The 22,456-nt window shown below is 45.3% G+C and overlaps 1 protein-coding gene across 1 annotated transcript in view; it reads left to right on the top strand.

Moving 5' to 3' along the window:
- LOC126529900 (uncharacterized) overlaps positions 1-22,456 on the top strand; it is a 603,581-nt gene that overhangs the window by 1,132 nt on the left and 579,993 nt on the right. The gene's annotated exons all lie outside the window — the stretch shown is intronic.

Here is a 22,456-nt window from a genome sequence, read left to right as displayed (position 1 = left end):
TCCGGAAATGATGATGGGGCACAGTTTGCGATTGGCTTTTGTTTATCGACACCGGGCTCTCAAATGCGCAATTTATAACTGTCTAAATAGCACCATCAGAACTTCGACACATTCTGCATATTCACGGTTACGAAACCATGCACCATCATCAGATTATCATTTATTACCCTTAAGGGAGCCTAGCAGGGTACTAAATAATGGCGGGTGGGCGATCATCAGTAATAAGGAAGGTCATTGATATAGTAAAAATATATCGTCAGGGCAAAAACAAATAACGTGAACATAAGAACAGAAACAGTACCATATGTTACTTAGACAACGCCATTCGTGCCATTACGCAACTGTATGACGCCACAGAAATACGATGAGTAAAACGACCATCAACGCATAGTGTGTGGTCGACTGCATAGATGTTTAGACAATGCTTCGCGTAAACCAAAGGGTTATGTTCATTCAAACTTCAATAGGGCGATTTATTCTACTCATCAATGTCTACCGGAAGGAATGATTGGCTGAAAGCGTTAGTCGAGTCATGTAGTTATTGTATGATAAAAGAATTAAATAAAGAACGCGAAGCTCGATGTGGTGAAGGGTTTCACTTAGGCTGACGAAATCCAGAACAGCTTACGGGAAAACCGCAGTCGTGAATAATTGCGACGTGATGCTAATGTGGGATGTCAATGGTTGGTTTCATATGACTTACGCTGAGACATTTGAAAGTAGTTTTGGATTCGGAGAGAGGAATTATCAGGAGAGATGTCGTGAATGAAGACAGATGAGAAGAGTGAATTCGTCACCTCTGATCAGAAGGCACGGGTGAACAATCGGGATAGCATAGGGACATAATATATGAGGCATAATTTGTCGTTTTAGACGGGAGAATTTGTGAGTGTTTAAACAAAGAAAACTGAGCAAATGCCGATGAAAACGTTTTCGCTTTGATCGTCATAACATTCTGTTGCTTTTATGAAGAACTTGCAGATACTTATCCCACTGCGAAATTGAGTTTGCTTGTTTGGCAGAAAGAGAGGTTCCTTTTTTATAGCTTCCTAAAGAATTCCTAAACCATGACTTACCAGCGTCGCGTCACGGATTCGGACTAGCGGCACTTGCTTCTAGGGAAGTCATAGAAGTTGTTGCTTCAATATCAAACCGTTTTCGTAGACTGTCGTACAAAAGGCAGAATAAAGTGCAGAAAAATTTCGACGTGTTCATTATTTTGTGAACACCGATCGTGCTATTTGGTGGTTGTCGGTTTGGTACCTCAATTGACAGGGTAAACAGTAGTATGCGTATTGAAAAGAACATGTTTACCCTAAACTTCTATATCCAATAGCATCATATGACACGTGGGAAAAACAGGTTTTGTATAAAAATCAGGATCAGAATCAGTTTTATTCATGACAAAAATAAGCATAATTACAGCATACGTATATACAGAAGGAGGTCCCGTAGTTAGAAACTGAAATGGGACCTCCTGTGCTGTGCATAATGACTAGAATTATAAATGAAAACAACAACGGCAACATGTAAAATTTACGATATAATAAAGGTTTTAGGAGACAAGGCATAAATGAACAGAAAAGTAGCAGATGAATGTATTAAACAATAACAAGGCTTGGGATTAGTCAATAAAAGGTAAAACAACAAAAATAGCATAAGAAGAAAGAAAGTAAAAAAAATGCGGGATACCAATAGAGAAACAAAGGGAAAGTTAATAATACAACTCATACTACACTCAAATGGGCAAGTCGGAGGAAGCTAAAAGAAAATGCTTAAATTGTGTACGAAATCTGTGAGCTTTGAACAATTTTAAAGGGAATCGTAATCTGATCCACAGAGATAAAGCTGAACAGTGCAATGACTGTTTAGGTGCGAACGAAGGGTAAAATTAAGTTCATATTTCCTGCGAATCTAGTATTATTTATATGTCTTTGGTATGCTGGTTACTGGAATATCAATGTTCAATGCCGTAAAAATAAATATGGCTAAGGTACATTTAACAAGGTCAGTCACATTCAAAATATTATGTTAGTGTAACAGCTGATTTGCTCTAATGCTACGAGGTGAAGACGTTATTAGGCGAATAGCTCGGTTCTGGATGACTTGCAACGAAGTTAGGTTGCAAGTCATCCATAAGCGTTTCCCCGTGATTCAATGTTACAGTTAATATGAGAATGAAGAAACGCATAATAAAACGACTTGAGAATAGAAAATGAGAAATATGGTCGTGCTTTGATTAAAACACGTATTCCATAGGCCATTTTCTTTTTCACATTAGCTATGTGAAGGTGAAATTTAAGATGTCCATCAACTTCCACACCAGGTGCAATGATGAACTGCAGTGATTAAGTGATTGTTGATGGAAATAGACTGAAGAAGGTCAGGCGATCGCTGATGTGAGGCAAAGACGACAAAATTTGTCTTTTAATGATTACTCTGCAGCTTGTTAAGTTCACACCATATGAAAATTTCCACGAGATCTTCGTTTAGCTCACGTGTTAGCGTTGATATACAATTGTTAGAACTAAATATAGTAGTATCATCAGCGTACAGATTACACTTCGATGAGCAGAGCCAACTAGGCAGATCATTAATATAAATTAGGAAAAGTAGAAGACCTAATATGAACTCCTGTGGTACACCATGTTAGTAGTAGCTTCTTTAGAGTAGTACCCAGAAATGTTAACGAGTTGTTTTCTATCTTGTAACTGCGGATTAGAAGTAGAAGCGGACCAGTTATTCCAATGGCTTCAAGTTTACCACAATGAATTGTGTGATTAATTGTGTCGAAGGCCTTGTGTAGGTCAACGAATATCGAGGCTACAAATTTACTTTCATCAATTGCTTTAAAAATCTGTAATCCTATATGTTCCATATTTGATTATTGGATAAGTAAGTTATGGGACATAAAAATATTTTTCAATGGGGATGTTATGGACACGAAGCTCGTAAATGCAGTGAATGGATTGTATAAGTTCCGGTTTGTGTACTAGGAATAGGTTGAACGTGTTGGTACCACGAGTCGACACATTCACTGTCTGAGAGAGGCTGAATGTGAAGGGAAGGTCACAAAGGTCTCTGGAAATACGCAATTGTTCAGTCTTACTATTAAATTTTTTGTCTGGGAAGTTGAAATCTCTCGTGAATACCAAATTCAGTCGTAGAAATTTTGTGCACGTCTAAGAGCATGGAGTTCAAATGGGCAGGAAATCACAATCCACAATCTGATGGGCGGTAAAAGCAATAAGTATACTTTTGCTACAGGTAAGCGATAATTTAATACAAAGGGTTGCATACAGAAGTAACGTTCATTCAGCTTCAATCATTTTAACGCGATAGCGTTAAGGGCCGCGTGTCGCAGAAAATCCGGCGTCGGACGTCGCCTCGGCGAAAGGCATTTTGAACAAAATTCCGAACCACGATTACTCAACCAGTCTATTACCACGAAAGTTACTCATACCTTGTCTTTCATTCTTTACAAAGTTATTCCTCGGAGTTTTGAGAACGGCAGCCCACAAACAAATGTAATGAAAAAAAGCAGCAACAGCACATATCTTTTCTCAGACTGAAATATTGTTACATAAGAAGACGCAGATGAAAAGCTATATACAAGTATATTTACAACGTAATACGCCGCACTTGGCCAAGAGGCAACAGCCCGCGCTAGCCTCCAATCGTCGTCTTCTTACTGCTCGCCTCTTCGTCATTGGTAATACGATTCCGTAGCAATATTAAATGTGTGAAATAATAACAGGAGATCGACCCACGCAAAAGGCCGCGTTTCTAACAGAAAGCTTGCCTTCATGTATAGGGTTCGCCACCAGCGTTTCCCGGTAAACGTTACGGTTACATAAACTGCAGTTGCCGGGAAGCATGAAACGCAGTAAGGGGTCTTGGAATGCTATGACGTTCCACTCTTAAAGGCGAAGCTTAAACGTCCTCTAAATTTTTTAATGCTTTCTGCTTTTAAATTTACATTCAAGCAATGTACAAGTAACAGAAACTGCATCCTTTATGTGTACATTTATATCAGCACTATACACATATTGCGCGTGCGAAATTATTGCATTTATGAATATTGGGGTCGCCTCTGTGGCTTTGTCAAAAATATGGTTAAGGCCGCACCTATCTACACACAAGTGCATTTGTATGTCAGAAGGGTGTTTAACTGAGCTAGTTGGTTCATCTTGGAGCATTACAGCAGCAGAAATAGTACAACACAGCAACTATGCCAACATCTCTTCGTTTCTTTCTGTGTCTCACTTCTAAAATTTCTGCTGCTACAATCGTCCAAAAATGCATTTGTATCTTATAATGTGAAAATCTGTGCTGTATATGTTCCCCGCCATAATTTCAAACTTTCAAACTCGATTTTTCCGTTATAATACGTCCGGAAGAAATGATCGCGCATTATTAGTATTAAATTAAACAAAAAGAACACATTTATTTCTCCAGCGCCGAGAAACAAACTCGACAATATGACGTCTCCTATTGTAGATAAACCATAGCCAATGTTTTTTTTATCCCTCACATTCCCTGCGATATTGCGTGTGTGTTGCCCGCAAACTCTCTTATATCTGCAGCACTCCTTGCAGAAAAGCGTAAAAGGTAATGTTATCCTTCGATGCAGATGTAAGTAGCGCACCAGCGATTGTGGGCTCAGATGCAACAAGCGATTAATCTAGAATCGTTATTTTGAACATATTCCTAAGCTCCCGTCATCGCATGCAAGCGACGTAGCATTTGCAATTAGAAGCTGTCCTCTGACGCGCTTACCGAGCCCATTCGGTTTACGGTATCTTTCGAATATTGTAACACCTATATTTAGCCAGAGGTTTTGACGTTTTACAGCGAAGCTGTATACCTCTACCCCCAATGCATCTTTAGTGAATGTATCTTGAATTTACAAATATAGCAATGCCGCCGCCTCTACGGTTAGTCCGTGTTATACTGCAACACCTGTATCCATTTAATGAGAACATATGTAGGAAATATTCTGACACGTTGATTTCTGTGACCACAAAAGCATCTACAAAATCAAGCAAAGATTCAGCTAGCACATTTAATTCACCCCCGTATTTACGTAGACTCCTGATGTTTATATTCACAAGTGTAAAATCGCGTGGTGACGTGCGCCCAAACGATTTCTTGAAAGAGGTGAAATCGGATAACTGACTGAAAGTAGCTGCCATTCTGCTTAAACAATTCTTTTAATATCAGCTTCCCGGTTCACACGAATGAGGGGCATTTGAGGCATTTTTCCGCCTTTCACCCAGCAGTACTTGAATCCTTTTTTCTTTCGCTGCCATGCGCGTGCGCCAGAACAGGTCCCGATTCATCTTGGTTAGATTGTCGTTGAAGAAAAGGTTCAAGTCTGAATCAGTCACACATAACTGTCGCAGTTTCTTACGCGCGTCAAATCACGCCTCTTTCACTGATACTGTCGAGAAACGGATAAGCACAGTTTGGTTTTCTTTTTTCCTAGGCAGCCGATGGGCTGATTCAATGTCCGAGATCAAAAAGTTCAGCTCTGGCTTGTTCGCAAGGTCAGCCAGTTTTTCCTTCAAGTTCCCATGTTCTTCTTGTTGCAATAATAATAATAATAATAATAATAATAATAATAATAATAATAATAATAATAATAATAATAATAATAAGTGACATTAGCCAATCAAAATGCATTGTTTCAAATTGATGGGTATATTGGAATCGTTTGTTAACAACACATGGACTCACGAGCAGGAGGCAAAGATCAATATGTGTATACAACCATACACCTTTGACTCGTAAGAGGAGAATGCCATCGACTGTGGGGATGTGTGTGCCGTACAAACGAAAAGCGGAACTGTGATATTCGCTGTGTATATATTTCAAGGCACATCCAAGTGTGATATCGAGAAGTTCATGACCACGCATGTTGCATGGGTTAGCCGTAATGACATTGGCTCTGTGATCATCGTTGGAGTCTTCAATGTGGACATTCCAAAACCAGACAAGAAATGGTTGACTGAATTTGTGCTAGAAGAGTTTGGTTTGGATCGCCACACTAATCCAAGTCGCTCAACTCCTAAACAACGGCCGTGGATTGATTTAACTTTGGCCAAGACTCTGTCTAAGGCTGTAACCGAACCAATCGGTGTATATTTATTTTTATTTTATTTAGAAAGCACCTTACAGGCCCTGTCGGGCATTGAGTAAGGGGGGCAATGTAACAAAGAATTGTGGAGTACAGTGGAAACAACTAAAAATAAACCTCAGATAACTGTGCAGTGGCTGAACTAAAAAACAAAACAAAGTACAGCATGCTCAAGTATAGCAGATATATAAAGAGAAGGAGATGATGTAAAAAGCACGCGCAGGCATTCACGAAATATTTTGCGATCAGTTATCGAGACGATATCATCGGGAAGAGCATTCCCGTCAGATATGGCACGAGGTACAGCAGATAAATTGAAAGCAGTGGTTTGACCGAAAACGCGCTTGAAGCTAAAATGATTATGTAACCTTGAGGGCGTACGGGCGGGGGTTTCGAGGGGTTATATGCATCGCTTATCGGAATGAACATATTTGTGAAATAGGCAGAGCAAAGCAACCTTGCGGCGGATGTGTAGGGGTTGTAAAGAAATATCGAGCTTGATCTGCGTTATATTTGACTTTCAATCAAAATTCCGAGATATATATCGGGCAGCTCTGTTCTGGATGCCTTCCAGCTTGGTTATTAAATATTCTTGGTGTGGTGACCATACAGCGGATGCAAATTCCAATTGCGGGCGTACGAACGTCAGGTATGCTAATTCACGGATGTCAGCAGATCAATTTTGAAAGTTGCGCCTCAGAAAGCCAAGCGTTTTAGATGCAGTTGCACAAATTGTAGTGATATGCGAAGACCAAGAAAGGTTACTAGTGAGGTTTACACCAAGATATTTGTAAGTAGTGGTACGTGACAGATTCGTGTTATTTATGGTGTATGTGAATATGGAGCTAGTGCGCTTGCGTGAGAACGATATATTATTACATTTGTATGGGTTAAGAGACATTTTCCATATGTTACACCAGTCGGTAATAGTGTGAAGGTCATGCTGCAAGGCGGTATGATCGTTAATGGAATTAATGGGTCGGTAAACAACGCAATCGTCGGCAAACAGTCGTATGGAAGAGGAAATGTTTGAAGCTAGGTCGTTAATAGATATTAGGAAAAGCAGAGGCCCCAACACACTCCCCTGTGGTACACCAGACGTGACCTCAGTGGTAGGAGGAGAATCGTTAACAACGGTAAATTGGCGACGAAACGATAAAATGTTTCTAAGCCAAGAAAGGGTTAGTGAGCCGATACTTAGATGAGATATTTTAGAAATGAGCCGCCAATGGGCAACGCGATCGAATGCTTTTGAGAACTAGGGTGGTTGCTTGGGCTAGTTGGTAATTCATGATCAAAATTAACGTACAGCGCGAAGGACAAGGACAGCAATAGACGACATAAACAGCGCTGTGTATGTCGTCTATCGCTGTCCTTGTCGTTCGCGCTGTACGTTAGCTTTTGAGAAGTCCAGGAAAATGGCGTCTATTTGTTCACTGTTGTTCATACTGCTGTGTAGATCGGTGGTAAACTCCAGTAACTGTTTCACAAGATAGACCTTTCCTGAAGCCATGCTGTTTCTGAAAGAAAAAGTTGTTTTTTAGTAGGTGCGTGTAAATGTGCGAGGCGATTATGTGTTCAAATAGTTTGCATGACACAGATATTAGCGATATGGGGTGATAGTTTTCAGGCTTATGTCTGTCTCCAGGTTTAAAAATGGGGACAGCCTTCGCAATCTTCCAGTCAACGGGCAGGACACCAGACGACAAGGACTGCTTGAAGATATGATACAGAATGACACTTGAGATAGATACTGTGTTCTTTTAATAGCTTAGTGTTAATATTGTCAATACCACAGGCAGATGTCGTTTTAAGTTCGCTAATGAGGCTAACAATGCCTTCACTTGAGATATTCATGGGTGCCATAAATGGGTAATCGTAATCCGGAACCACTGGAGTATCGGAATGGCCTTCCCTTGTAAAAAAAGAAGAAAAATATGCATTAAATAGCGATGAAGATTCCCCTTCTGAAAGAGGTTGTTGTTTGTCGTCAAGCAGGGAAATATCGGCAGTGTGACCTGGTGTTAACGTTTGCCAAAATTTTCGCGCATTAGTCTTCAGGAGAGAAGATAAGTCGTGAGCGAAGTGCTTGTCTTTAGAAGTGCGTAAGGCTAAAGTGTACACACTAAGGAAACTTTTGTACTTGCTCCATGAGGACTCGCTTGCACGGTTTATAGCATTGCGGTACAGACGTTTTTTTTTTATTACGTAGTGTTCGAAGTTTTTTATCGAACCATGGTTTAGACTTGTCGTTGGCTGCTGAAACGTACGGAATATATTTGTCTGCAAGAGCGAGTAAATTGTCTTTGTAAAGTATCCAGTTCTCATTAACGGAACGTGGGGAAAAAGACGGCAAGAATCAGTCACTGAGAAATAACTCAAGTTCAGTGTTGATGGCAACGTAGTTAGCTTTGTTGTAATTCCGAATTTCTTTATACTGAAATCCAGTAAATAACATGGGTATTTGCAGCGTCAGCTGGTGCAGCGGTGGCGTAGAGGTAGAACACCCGCCTCGCGTGCAAGAGGTCCGTGGCTCGAATCCCGGTGCCGCGAAATTTTCCACCGGATTAAAAAAAAATCCACGTGTTGTTAAATTGCATAAACAGGCCTGGAGTGCGGCCTGATCACGGTGACCAGAACCGGTAACGCACTCCCTCACCAGAGCAGGATTGGCCACCGTGGTGCAGTACTTGGCCACAACCTCCTATATGAACACAACAATCAAATCCCGGCCCTCAGTCCCCAGCAGCTGCGAAGCAACTGACCACGGCGGCGGTCCGACCTGCGATGCAGCAGAGGGCACTAAGAATCCCTGGCTCCGGCCAGGCCGCCATTGGAATATCAACCTGGCAACGTTTAGCGCTAGAACGTTATCTAGTGAGGCGTTATCTATTAGAGGAATTAGAGGGCAGTAAATGGGATATAATAGGGCTCAGTGAAGTTAGGAGGCCAAAAGACGCATATGCAGTGCTAAAAAGCGGGCACGTCCTGTGCTACCAGGGCTTAGCTGAGAGACGAGAACTAGGAGTCGCATTCCTGATTAATAAGAATATAGCTGGTAACATACAGGAATTTTATAGCATTAACGAGAGGGTGGCAGGTCTTGTTGTGAAACTTAATAATAGGTACAAAATGAAGGTTGTACACGTCTACGCCCCTACATCCAGTCATGATGACCAGGAAGTCGAAAGTTTCTATGAAGACGTGGAATCGGCGATGGGTAGAGTGAAAACAAAATACACTGTACTGATGGGTGACTTCAATGCCAAGGTAGGCAAGAAGCAGGCTGGAGACAAGGCAGTGGGGGAATATGTCATAGCCACTAGGAATAGCATTGGAGAATTATTAGTACAGTTTGCGGAACAGAATAATATGTGGGTAATGAATGCCTTCTTCCGCAAGCGGGATAGCCGAAAGTGGACGTGGAGAAGCCCGCACGGCAAAACTAGAAATGAAATAGACCTCATACTCTGCGCTATCCCTGGCATCATACAAGATTTGGACGTGCTCAGCAAAGTACCCTGCAGTGACAATAGGGTGGTAAGAACTCGAATTGACCTAGACCTGAGGAGGGAACGGAAGAAACTGGTACATAAGAAGCCGATCAATGAGATAGCGGTAAGAGGGAAAATAGAGGAATTCCAGATTAAGCTACAGAACAGGTATTCGGCTTTAACTCAGGAAGAGGACCATAGTGTTGAAGCAATGAACGACAATCTTGTGGGCATCATTAAGGAGTGTGCAATAGAAGTCGGTGGTAACTCCGTTAGACAGGATACCAGTAAGCTATCGCAGGAGACGAAAGATCTGATCAAGAAACGCCAATGTATGAAACCTCTAACCCTACAGCTAGAATAGAACTGGCAGAACTTCTTTCCAAGTTAATCAACAAGCGTAAGACAGCTGACATAGGGAAGTATAATATGGATAGAATTGAACATGCGCTCAAGAACGGAGGAAGCGTAAAAGCAGTGAAGAAACTAGGAATTGGCAAGAATCAGATGTATGCGTTAAGAGACGAAGCCGGCAATATTGTTGCAGGAAGAAAGCAGGCCCACGAGTGTAAAATAATGTATATTTACAACTGAGGTTAATGGCGTTCAGGCAACTGCCAGACTTCGTCTTTCTCTCGTCCAATCCCACTTCTTCCCTTCACCGTAACATCACCCTCCCGGCGGAGTAGCTCCGTCCCGGTGCAAGTTATAGAGCCTCACTTAATGGGGGGACATAGGACTTCAGCCTGGCGACGTGAACAACATCGCTGGTGACGTTGGAAGGCACTGAAGGCTGACCGACTGGGGCGATCTCGTATGTCACGTCGGACAGTTGGCGTAAGATCTGGTACGCTCCAGAATAACGGGAAAGTAGTTTTTCCGACAAGCCGACGCGACGTGAAGGCGTCCAGAGAAGGACAAGGGAACCAGGTGAAAAATGGGAGTCTCGGTGCCGAAGGTCGTAGCGTCGCTTTTGAGAAGCTTGCGAGACTGTGAGGCGATGACGGGCGACTTCTCGGGCCTGGGCGGCTAAGTCAATAGCATCGCGAACGTAATCAGTGCTGGATGATTGTACTGCGGAAGGTAGCAACGTGTCAAAGGGCAAGGTGGGGTCGCGGCCATACAACAGATAAAATGGTGAAAATCCGGCAGTATCGTGACGGGACGAGTTGTATGCGAAAGTGATGTATGGTAAAGCGACGTCCCAGCCGCGGTGATAGTCGGAAACCTACATGGCCAGCATTTCAGTTAGCGTGCGGTTGAGTCGCTCGGTGAGGCCGTTCGTTTGAGGGTGGTACGCGGTAGCAATCTGGTGTTCTGTAGAACAGGAGCGGAGGAGATCATCGACGACCGTCGATAGAAAGTCGCGGCCGCGATCCGTCAGCAACTGGCGGGGGACGCCGTGGTGCAGGATGACATCGTATAGTAAGAAGTCTGCGACATCTGTAGCGCAGCTGGTTGGTAGCGCTCGTGCAATGGCATATCTCGTGGCAGAATCGGTTGCTTCAGCTATCCATTTGTTTCCTTTGATGGAAATTGGAAAGGGGCCAAGGAGGTCTAGGCCCACACCGAATAAGGGCTGTGTAGGGATGTCAATTGGTTGCAGCAAACCAGCGGAGGCATAGCAGGCGTCTTCCGGCGCTGACACAGGTCGCAAGAAGCAACATAATGGCGCACAGAGCGATAAATGCCGAGCCAGAAGAAGCGTCGCCGCAGGCGGTCGTATGTTCGAGTGATGCCCAGATGTCCAGCAGTAGGAGCGTCGTGAAGTTGCTGGAGCACGGCTAGTCGAAGGTGCTTGGGAACGTCTAGGAGGAGCTCCGGGTGGTCAGGACGAACGCTACGACGGTATAAAGTTCCATCGCGCAAGGTGAACATCCGGAGGGACGGGTCATTGGGCGAGGAGCTTAGGCGTTCCATGAGCGTTCGAAGAACAGGATCTTTGCGCTGCTCGTCGCCAGTATGGAGGAAGCCGGAGAGGGATAGAACACTGATGTCCGAGTCTGCATCGGTATCGTCCGGTTGATCGACTGGATTGCGGGACAGGCAGTCAGCGTCTTTATGCAGGCGCCCTGACTTATACATAATAGAAAATGTATATTCTTGTAGACGCAAGGCCCAACGTGCAAGTCGTCCAGTAGGGTCCTTCAAAGTGGAGAGCCAGCAGAGGGCATGGTGATCGGTTACGACGCAGAAGCTCCGACCGAAAAGGTACGGCCGTAATTTCGCGACCGCCCATACGAGCGCGAGACATTCTCTCTCAGTGATGGAGTAATTTCGCTCGGGCGTGGAAAGAAGGCGGCTAGCGTAAGCGATGACACGGTCTTGGCCCTGTTGACGCTGAGCGAGGACAGCGCCGATGCCATGACCACTCGCGTCAGTTCGTACTCCAGTGGGCGCAGAAGGGTCAAAGTGTGACAGAATTGGGGAAGTTGTAAGCCGCTCAATCAGGGTGGAGAACGCTTTCTCCTGCAGTGGTCCCCAAGAGAAAGAGACGTCTTTCTTAAGAAGGTCAGTGAGAGGGTGAGCTATGTCGGCAAAATTTTTCACAAAACGCCGGAAATAAGAGCATAAGCCCAGAAAACTACGGACATCGTTTGTTGAACAAGGTACAGGAAAATTTCGCACGGCGTGAACTTTCTGTGGATCAGGTTGGATTCCGGCGGCGTTTACGAGATTGTCGAGCATGTTAATTTCACGGCGACCGAAATGGCACTTGGAGGAGTTTAGCTGAAGGCCAGCCCTGCGAAGCACGGAGAGTATGGTTGTGAGATGCCGCAGATGGCTCTCAAAGTTTGGCGAAAACACAATCACATCGTCGAGGTAACAGAGGCATGCAGAGTACTCCTGTATCAACGAGAGATCTAACAGGAACGCCATCAACTTCAATGTCCAGTAGGTTTCCACATTTAGGCAGGGTCAACAGAGGATTTGTGGGCCGGGTCGTAGTTGCAGCTTCACCTCCGGGAGCTGCACCGCCTAGTTTCCCGAAGCGAAGCGACCGGTTGCAGAAGGGGACGAAGAGCGGTGAACGAGAGGCGAACGGGACCTACGACCTTGCGGAGACGGGGAGCGGCTAGATCTTGGTGGAGCACTGTCAGCGTTGATGTTCCTCGACGGCGTATAGGGCGAGAAAGTACGATTCTCTGGTACTTGGCGGTAGTGACTCGGAGACGACCACCGAGGGGGCGACGACCAATGGGTAAGGCAATGACGGGCGATGTGTCCAATAGCGGAACAATTAAAGCAGATGGGTTTATCATCCGCTGTGCGCCAGTCAGCTGGGTTGCGACGGCGTGGCGGAAAGCTTTGCGTCTGGGAGCGAGCGGCCGGAGAAATCTGGTAGGTGTTTGTATGGCGCACCGAGCAGAGAGATGGAATATCCAAACTTGCTATTTCCTCCCGAACGACCGCTTGTATAAGGGAGATAGCGGGCACGCTTTCCCGACAGTCGGGACGAACTGGAGCCGGAGCCATGGCCTCAAGCTCACGGCGAACGATGCGCGTGATATCTTCCGGTCCTGCGGGCTGAATGAACCGCGGCGGGTCTTCGCAAGAAGATGTCGCCGCGGTATTGGGCAGCCGGTCGAAAGTTTGAGCGACGCGGCGGCCCTTCGCTTGTTCGAAGCGCCGGCACTCCTTTACAATTGCATCCACAGTGGCACAATCCTTACACGTTAGGAGATTGAAGGCATCGTCTGCAATACCTTTCAGTATGTGACCAATCTTGTCTGCCTCGGTCACGTTGTCATCAGCCTTGCGACAGAGGGCCAGCACATCCTGTATGTACACGACATAGGATGCTGTGGACGTCTGAGCACGGCACGCAAGTTCTTTTTTCGCTGCCAGCTGACGACCGACAGGTCTGCCAAACAGGTCTCGCATTTTTTTCTTTGCAGACATCCCAGCTCGTTAGGTCAGCTTCGTGTGTGTCGTACCATTGCTTCGCAGTTACTCTTACATAAAATATCACGTTTTCAAGCGTCATTGTCGGATCCCACCTGTTGTTGTCGCACACTCGATCGTACATCGCAAGCCAGTCCTCGACATCGGCGTTTTCCGTGCCACAAAATGTCCCTGGGTCCCGCGGGTGAGTGAGGATGACCGTTGGCACGGGCTGCTGAGGCAATGTCGCTTGTGTCGGTTGATTTGCCATTGTGGCGGCAGGTAGATGACGTCCGCTGCGAAGTTCCGTGATTGTACTCCGCACCTTCCACCAAATTGTTGCAGGAAGAAAGCATGCCCACGAGTGTAAAATAATGTATATTTACAACTGAGGTTAATGGCGTTCAGGCAACTGCCAGACTTCGTCTTCCTCTCGTCCAATCCCACTTCTTCCTTCCCTTCACCGTAACAATATCATTACTAATATGGATGAGATAGTTCAAGTGGCTGAGGAGTTCTATAGAGATTTATACAGTACCAGTGGCACCCACGACGATAATGGAAGAGGGAATAGTCTAGAGGAATTTGAAATCCCACAAGTAACGCTGGAACAAGTAAAGAAAGCCTTGGGAGCTATGCAAAAGGGGAAGGCAGCTGGAGAGGATTAGGTAACAGCATATTTGTTGAAGGATGGTGGGCAGATTGTTTTAGAGAAGCTGGCCACCCTGTATACCCTATGCCTCATGACCTCGAGCGTACCGGAATCTTGGAAGAACGCTAGCATAATCCTAATCCATAAGAAAGGGGACGCCGAAGACTTGAAAAATTATAGGGCGATCAGGTTACTGTCAGTTGCCTACAAACTATTTACTAAGGTAATCGCAAATAGAATCAGGAACACCTTAGACTTCTGTCACGCAGGTGAAGCAGTTTATGGTCACTAAAACCGTCAGAAATTAACACATGGCACACGGTTTCAGGTGCAGTAGTTAGTGCCAAATCTAAAAGGTTATTGTCACGGGTGGGTTGATTGATTACCTGAGAAAGATTTAAGTCCAAGGTTAATTCAATGAAATCGGTTGCGTGCTTGGACGATGATGACAATCATGGCCAATTGATTCGGGGGAAATTGAAATCGCCAAGCAGATAAACATAACTAGTTGAATATTTCTGCATGGCAGCAACAATGCTTTCGCGTAGTTAATCAACAAATGGAAGGGACAGTTCAGGAGGGCGGTAACGGACACCAACTAATATGTTTCCACAAATGGTTTGACAGGCAGCCCAGATAATCTCAAGCGATGATGAGGTGTCAACTTCATAAGAAGAAATCCTTTTATTTATTGCAAGCAAGACACCACCGCCATGTTCAAGATTGACGGGAGGCTGGCACGTCAGCCCGAGCAGGAGAAACTGTAACAACCGAAGCGGTGAGCGTCCCATTGTCGTAGCGGCGTCGTCACAAAGCTATCGCCAGTGTCATTACAAAAGTATGAAAATAAATACATGTACCCTTGCCATTGCGGTCACGCCGATAAATGCTGAATATGTCACTTTCTGTAAAAATTTCACCATCTGAAACATCGTGGTGCAGCCATGTTTCTGTTAGGGCTAGAATGTCGGCATTGCTATATTCTATAAAGGAACAAAATATATTGCGCTTATTTAGTATGCTACGTATGTTAGTGTACGATATTGTGAGCCAGCGAGATGAGTCAGTGTAAGGGGAAGTTTAGGGACCTGTGCACCCGTAGATTTTTTTTAGCTATCTGCTACATAATACGACGGTGTCTCCACCAACATCGTACATGTATTGTTGTTAATGCGCATTTTGTCAAGCGAAAGATTGCACGGTTTGCCCTGTGCTCTTGCATATTCTAACAGTTTTTTTCTTGCTAAGCGAGTGCTTGGCGCGAAGTCCTCGCGAACGCAGGAGCCTTTTAGCTTCCTCGCAGAAGCCAAGATGTTCTGTTTGTAGTTAAATGTGACAAGCTTAGCGATTATTGGCCTGCATTTGTCATGAGCGAATCGACCAATTCTGTGCACTCGTTGAAACTGGTCGCTTGATAAAGTAAGTTTCAACCTTTCAGCGCAGAGTTTAATGACTTTTTGCTCTGATGTCCAATCTTCACCAGACTCATCACTGATGCCAAAAAAAAGTGAATTTGATCTACGTAGTCTGTTTTCGGCGTCCTCGCACCTTGAAGTTATGGTTTTTAACTGGCGTGAAAATGACTGGATTCTGACAGGTGTATCTATCCCAGAGGTTTCACGTAGGCTGAGGGTGGACTCGAGAGTGGCAACTGTGACCTTAAGGCATTTCACCTCAACGTCTGTGGTGTCTTGCTTCTCTTTTATCCCCTTAAGTTCCACCAAAATTGCAGTTTGGCCCGCTTCTATCCTGCGTACAATGTTTAACACAGAATCTTCAGGTCCAGGATTAAGTTCGACATCCTCCGACAGCATCAATCGCAACGAGACACAGAAATAAGCATGAAGTCGCACAAAGCAGCACAGTGCGCACTTGACACTGTCATAGAGCTCAATTGGGCACGACACCGCTATTAGACAGAAATTATTGCACTTAAAGCCGCTGGTATTGTCCAGGTAACTAACGTGTAACAACAGAAGCGGTGAGCGTCCCATTGTCGTAGCGGCGTCGTGACCAACAGAGAGCGGTTGTGGCGGGCTTTTATATTCCGCCCCGGATCCGATGTTCGTGCTGGTGAATTGCCCGCGTTGCCAGATGGGTATTCCGTCATCCGCTAAAGTTGGTGCCGCATACTCCGTAGGCGCTCCCTTGGTCTGCGGTAGATCCACGATACCGTTGTTGACAGGGCTCGGCCAAGAAGACCACGCATGCGCGTCCAAGATAGGTGTCACACCAACGGAGCCATGTTCAAGAGTGACGGGAGGCTGGCACGTCAGCCCGAGCAGGAGGAACTGTAACAACAGAAGCGGTGAGCGTCCCATTGTCGTAGCGGCGTCGTCACAAAGCTATCGTCAGTGTCAATACAAAAGTGTGAACATTTTTGAATATATTCTCATCTTTGAATATATTCAAACATGAGTTAAGATGCTTTATTTCTTATTGTAAATAGTTTCATGTCCTATAATATGTTCTCTGTATAATTATGCTTTTTGATATATGTACTTTTTCGTTTGTTGTCTCTTACTAATGTATTGCATTACGCGCATTCATTTGTTTTCCTTGTACTCTTTTATATTTGCTGCTTTAACCTACGTTTTGTATACATCTTTCTTTTTTTCTTTTTAGAACCGAGGGTCCCGTTGCAGTCATTGACTTTGGGACCCTCGTCTGCATACTATTTGTTGTTTACTTATTGTTTTTGGAATGACGAATAAAACTGAAAACTGAACTGAAAAAAAAAACATAAATACATGTACCCTTGTCTAACTCTGTGTGATGTCCTACAGCTTCCCTGGTCGTCTACCTTCACAGAAGCTCCTCACTTTATATGTTAGGCGGTACCTCGACTGGCGAGAAAGACCAAGTACCCGCTCAGGAATTTTCTTACTGCAAACATCATCATCATCATCATCATAATAATCATCATCATCATCATCAGCCTGGTTATGCCCACTGCAGGGCAAAGGCCTCTCCCATACTTCTCCAACTACCCCGGTCATGCACTAATTGTGGCCATGTTGTCCCTGCAAACTTCTTAATCTCATCTGCCCACCTAACTTTCTGCCGCCCTCTGCTACGTTTTCCTTCCCTTGGAATCCATTCCGTAACTCTTAATGACCATCGGTTATCTACCCTCCTCATTACGTGTCCTGCTCACGCCCATTTCTTTTTCTTGATTTCAGCTAAGATATCATTAACCCGCGTTTGTTCCCCCACCCAATCTGCTCTTTTCTTATCCCTTAACGTTACACCTATCATTTTTCTTTCCATAGCTCGTTGCGTCGTCCTCAATTTAAGTAGAACCCTTTTCGTAAGCCTCCAGGTTTCTGCCCCGCACGTGAGTACTGGTAAGACACAGCTGCTATAAACTTTTCTCTTGAGGGATAATGGCAACCTGCTGTTCATGATCTGAGATGCCTGCCAAACGCACCCCAGCCCATTCTTATTCTTCTGAGTATTTCAGTCTCATTATCCGGATCCGCAGTCACTACCTGTCCTAAGTAGATGTATTCCCTTACCACTTCCAGTGCCTCACTACCTATTGTAAACTGCTGTTCTCTTCTGAGACTGTTAAAAATTACTTTAGTTTTCTGCAGATTAATTTTTAGACCCACCCTTCGGCTTTGCCTCTCCAGGTCAGTGAGCATGAATTGCAGTTGGTCCCCTGAGTTACTAAGCAAGGCAATATCATCAGCGAATCGCAAGTTACTAAGGTATTCTCCATTAACTCTTATCCCCAATTCTTCCCAATCAAGGTCTCTGAATACCTCCTGTAAACACGCTGTGAATAACATCGGAGAGATCGTATCTCCCTGCCTGACGCCTTTCTTTATTGGGATTTTGTTGCTTTCTTTATGGAGGACTACGTTGGCTGTGGAGCCGCTATAGATATCTTTCAGTATTTTTACATACGGCTCGTCTACACCCTGATTCCGCAATGCCTCCATGACTGCTGAGGTTTCGACTGAATCAAACGCTTTCTCGTAATCAACGAAAGCTATATATAAAGGTTAGTTATATTCCGCACATTTTTCTATCACCTGACATAAAAATTGTTACAGCGCAATCACATGCAACCACAAGTATGAAGGACAGGACACGTCCCGTACATCATACTTGTGGTTGCATGTGATTGAACTGTAACAATTTTTATGTCAAGTATGCACCAACTGGCCCAGAAAGAAGTTTTAATGAATTTTCTACCACCTGATTGATAGTGTGAATACGGTCTATTGTTGAGTAGCCTTTACGGAATCCTGCCTGGTCCTTTGGTTTACGGAAGTCTAAGGTGTTCCTGATTCTATTTGCAATTACCTTAGTAAATACTTTGTAGGCAACGGACAGTAAACTGATCGGTCTATAATTTTTCAAGTTTTTGGCGTCCCCTTTCTTATGGATTAGGATTATGTTAGCGTTTTTCCAAGATTCCCGTACGCTCGAAGTCATGAGGCATTGCGTATACAGGGTGGCCAGTTTCTCTAGAACAATCTGCCCACCATCCTTCAACAAATCTGCTGTTACCTGACCCTCCCCAGCTGCCTTCCCCCTTTTCATAGCTCCCAAGGCTTTCTTTACTTCTTCCGGTGTTACCTGTGGCATTTCGAATTCCTCTAGACTATTCTCTCTTCCATTATCGTCGTGGGTGCCACTGGTACTGTATAAATCTCTATAGAACTCCTCAGCCACTTGAACTATCTCATCCATATTAGTAATAATAATGCCGGCTTTGTCTCTTAACGCATACATCTGGTTCTTGCCAATTCCTAGTTTCTTCTTCACTGCTTTTAGGCTTCCTCCGTTCCTGAGAGCATGTTCAATTCTATCCATATTATAGTTCCTTAAGTCAGCTGTCTTACGCTTGTTAATTAACTTTGAAAGTTCTGCTAGTTCTATTCTAGCTGTAGGGTTAGAGGCTTTCATACATTGGCGTATCTTGATCACATCTTTCGTCTCCTGCGATAGTTTACTGGTATCCTGTCTAACGGAGTTACCATCGACTTCTATTGCACACTCCTTAATGATGCCCACAAGATTGTCGTTCATTGCTTCAACACTAAGGTCCTCTTCCTGAGTTAAAGCCGAATACCTGTTCGGTAGCTTGATCTGGAATTCCTCTATTTTCCCTCTTACCGCTAACTCATTGATCGGCTTCTTATGTACCAGTTTCTTCCGTTCCCTCCTCAGGTCTAGGCCCATTGGAGTTCTTAACACCCTGTTGTCACTGCAGCGTACTTTGCTGAGCACGTCCAAATCTTGTATGATGCCAGGGATAGCGGAGAGTATGAGGTCTATTTCATTTCTAGTTTTACCGTCCGGGCTTCTCCACGTCCACTTTCGGCTATCCCGCTTGCGGAAGAAGGCATTCATTACCCACATATTATTCTGTTCCGCAAACTGTACTAATAATTCTCCAACCATCAGTACAGTGTATTTTGTTTTCACTCTACCCATCGCCGATTCCACGTCTTCATAGAAACTTTCGACTTCCTGGTCATCATGACTGGATGTACGGGCGTAGACGTACAACCTTCATTTTGTACCTCTTATTAAGTTTCACAACAAGACCGGCCGCCCTCTCGTTAATGCTATACAATTCCTGTATGTTACCAGCTATATTCTTATTAATCAGGAATGCGGCTCCTAGTTCTCGTCTCTCCGCTAAGCCCCGGTAGCACAGGACGTGCCCGCTTTTTAGCACTGTATATGGTTCTTTTGGCCTCCTAACTTCACTGAGCCCTATTATATCCCATTTACTGCCCTCTAATTCCTCCAATAGCACTGCTAGACTCGCCTCACTAGATAACGTTCTAGTGTTAAACTTTGCCAGGTTCATATTCCAATGGCGGCCTGTCCGGAGCCAGGGATTCTTAGCACTCTCTGCAGCGTCGCAGGTCTGACCGCCACCGTGGTCAGTTGCTTCGCAGCTGCTGGGGACTGAGGGCCGAGGTTTGATTGTTGTGTTCATATAGGAGGTTGTGGCCGAGTACTGCACCAGGGTGGCCAATCCTGCAGTGGTGAGGGAGTGCGTTACCGGTTCTGGTCACCGGGATCAGGCCACACTCCAGGCCTGTTTATGCAATTTTATCAACACGCGGATTTTTTTTTAATCCGGTGGAAAATTGTGCGGCACCGGGATTCGAACCACGGACGTCTTGCATGCGAGGCGGGTGTTCTAGCTCTACGCCACCGCTGCAAACAATAAGAATATAATTGCAGCAGAGGCGCACATGTGAGCGGCCTATCACAGTGCACAAGATGGTTCACGCATCTTCACAAACTCAAGCACCTGTCACTCTTATACCGTCATACTCGACGCTTAAACCACTTTAACAATGTACCGTCTAGAGGTCACCTGGATTGTTCTAACACGGCAAGCTGGGCGAGTTGGTGGTTGAACATGCTCCTATGGGTGGGCTTATTGTGTACTTCCTCTAGTCTTTCGTCCGGGTTGCGCTGTTCACCCATAGGAGCATGATCGAGAGTTTGAATTTAGACAGATCAGTATGTTCCACGACACACAACGGTAACTTATTCCGCATTTCAATTATATTGGGGAAGAAGGAGTACCTGAACATATCAGTGTGAGCATTTTAAGCTTGGATTGGCCGATTATGGCTATCTCTAGAGGTCCGTTTACCAGGTGCCAGTATGTATGTTTATTTTCAAATATATACTTCACCATTGAGTATCCGGAATGATAGTTTCAATCAATTCCTTTTTTGTCTGCGCGTTTCTAACAGGTCCAGGCTAGAATAACGGAGCATTTCTGTGAACCAGCTTCGTTATTGGGAGCGTATAAAGCGCACCTTGTACCTGCGAATTTTTTTCCTAATTGAGGCATTCTTCTCGAAGTAGTGCCACTGGATAGGAAGCGTGTTCGAAGCAACGAGATTGCTCCAGTGTCACATAATGCCAACAGCAGCAAAAGGTAGCACAATAGCATTTCGTGCAAGACATAATCCAGATGGAGAGAACGTACGACTGCGTCGTAAGGGCTGCTGCAGCGCACGGGCAGAAGCGCTGAGGCGCTCGAGGGGAATGTTCGTATCTTCCTGCACGTGTAGTGTATAGCAAATGGGCGGCAAGGTGATATTTCCCATTGGTGATAGTTCAACTTCTGCACGGCGTTGTGATCGGCCGTTCACCCCGCGACACCCCTCGGTCACGGCTCGCACGATTATGGGGAACTGGCCGACGGCCTCGTCGAAATGGTTCTCGACACGGCTGAATTATGACCTGCGCGGGAATACTCCGTTCATGAGAGGTTTCAGGAATTAGCAATGATACGGCTGTCGCCTGTCAGCAGCACAAACTGGCGTGTCAAAGCCAGAGACGCGCTCAGTGCGATGATCCGGCCATCACCTCTCAGAGTACGATCGGCGTCGGTGAAAAGGGCAACCTACCTCCGGACCTGATGTTATTGGCTCCCTGGCACCGCATTGGGGAAGTGACTATACAATGTCACGCAAGGCATAAAAGGAGCTACGCACGGTGGGAGTGATGGACGGCTACCACTTCATCATGAACTTTTGTGTATTTCTTTGCATTTTCCTGTACTTATGTAATTAGTGTTACGCATGAAGAAAACGAAGACCGGTGAACGTGCTTGCGGTCCCGAGTAGAGGAAGGAAGAAGAGAACGACGCTGAGTTGATTAACCAGCTGGCCGCTCTTGCGCTCACCTTCGCGACCTAAAGTAAACGGTCCCCTTCATCCGTAAGGGTTAAAAAATGGTCTGCTTCGCGCGTGACAAAGTGGTGGAGGTGCCGGGGAGCGATTCCGGGAGCTGCTCAGCCAATACTCGTCGCCAGATGATACGTGTGCAGGCTACGGGGCACCGTGTGGCCGTTCGGAGGGCCGAGAAAACTCTGAGGGCTGGCCATACCACGTGGTCATACGCTGGTTGCAAAACCGCGGTATATGACCCGGGACACCGCAGGAATAACACACTGGGAGAGGTCGAAACCTTGGTTGTTCGTCGATGAAGCGGATATTATCATTTTCCCGCGTGTAGTGGGTTGGTTCGTGGCGTGTGTCACGACGATACATCGGGCGTCGAGGAGGCGCGCGTTGAGCGCGTTGATCATAGCGCGGAGTCGGAGGGCGTGTTGTCATCCTCGACTGTGGCGCTGCGCTGTACTCTACGGCCGCTGCGGTAACCATCGGTTGCCAAGGGGCCGAATGTGGCGTCGTCATAGCCTTACGTGACGTGTACACGCCATGGTGGTCAGTTGAATGCAACAACTCCTCGCGGCGGGAAAGTTCCTCGCGGACAATCTGTCGGATG

The sequence above is a fragment of the Dermacentor andersoni genome, chromosome 5, assembly GCF_023375885.2.
Source record: "Dermacentor andersoni chromosome 5, qqDerAnde1_hic_scaffold, whole genome shotgun sequence".
NCBI lineage: Eukaryota > Metazoa > Arthropoda > Arachnida > Ixodida > Ixodidae > Dermacentor > Dermacentor andersoni.
The sequence above is the reverse complement of the archived record's forward strand: the minus strand, read 5'-3'. Positions and strand labels throughout refer to the sequence as shown.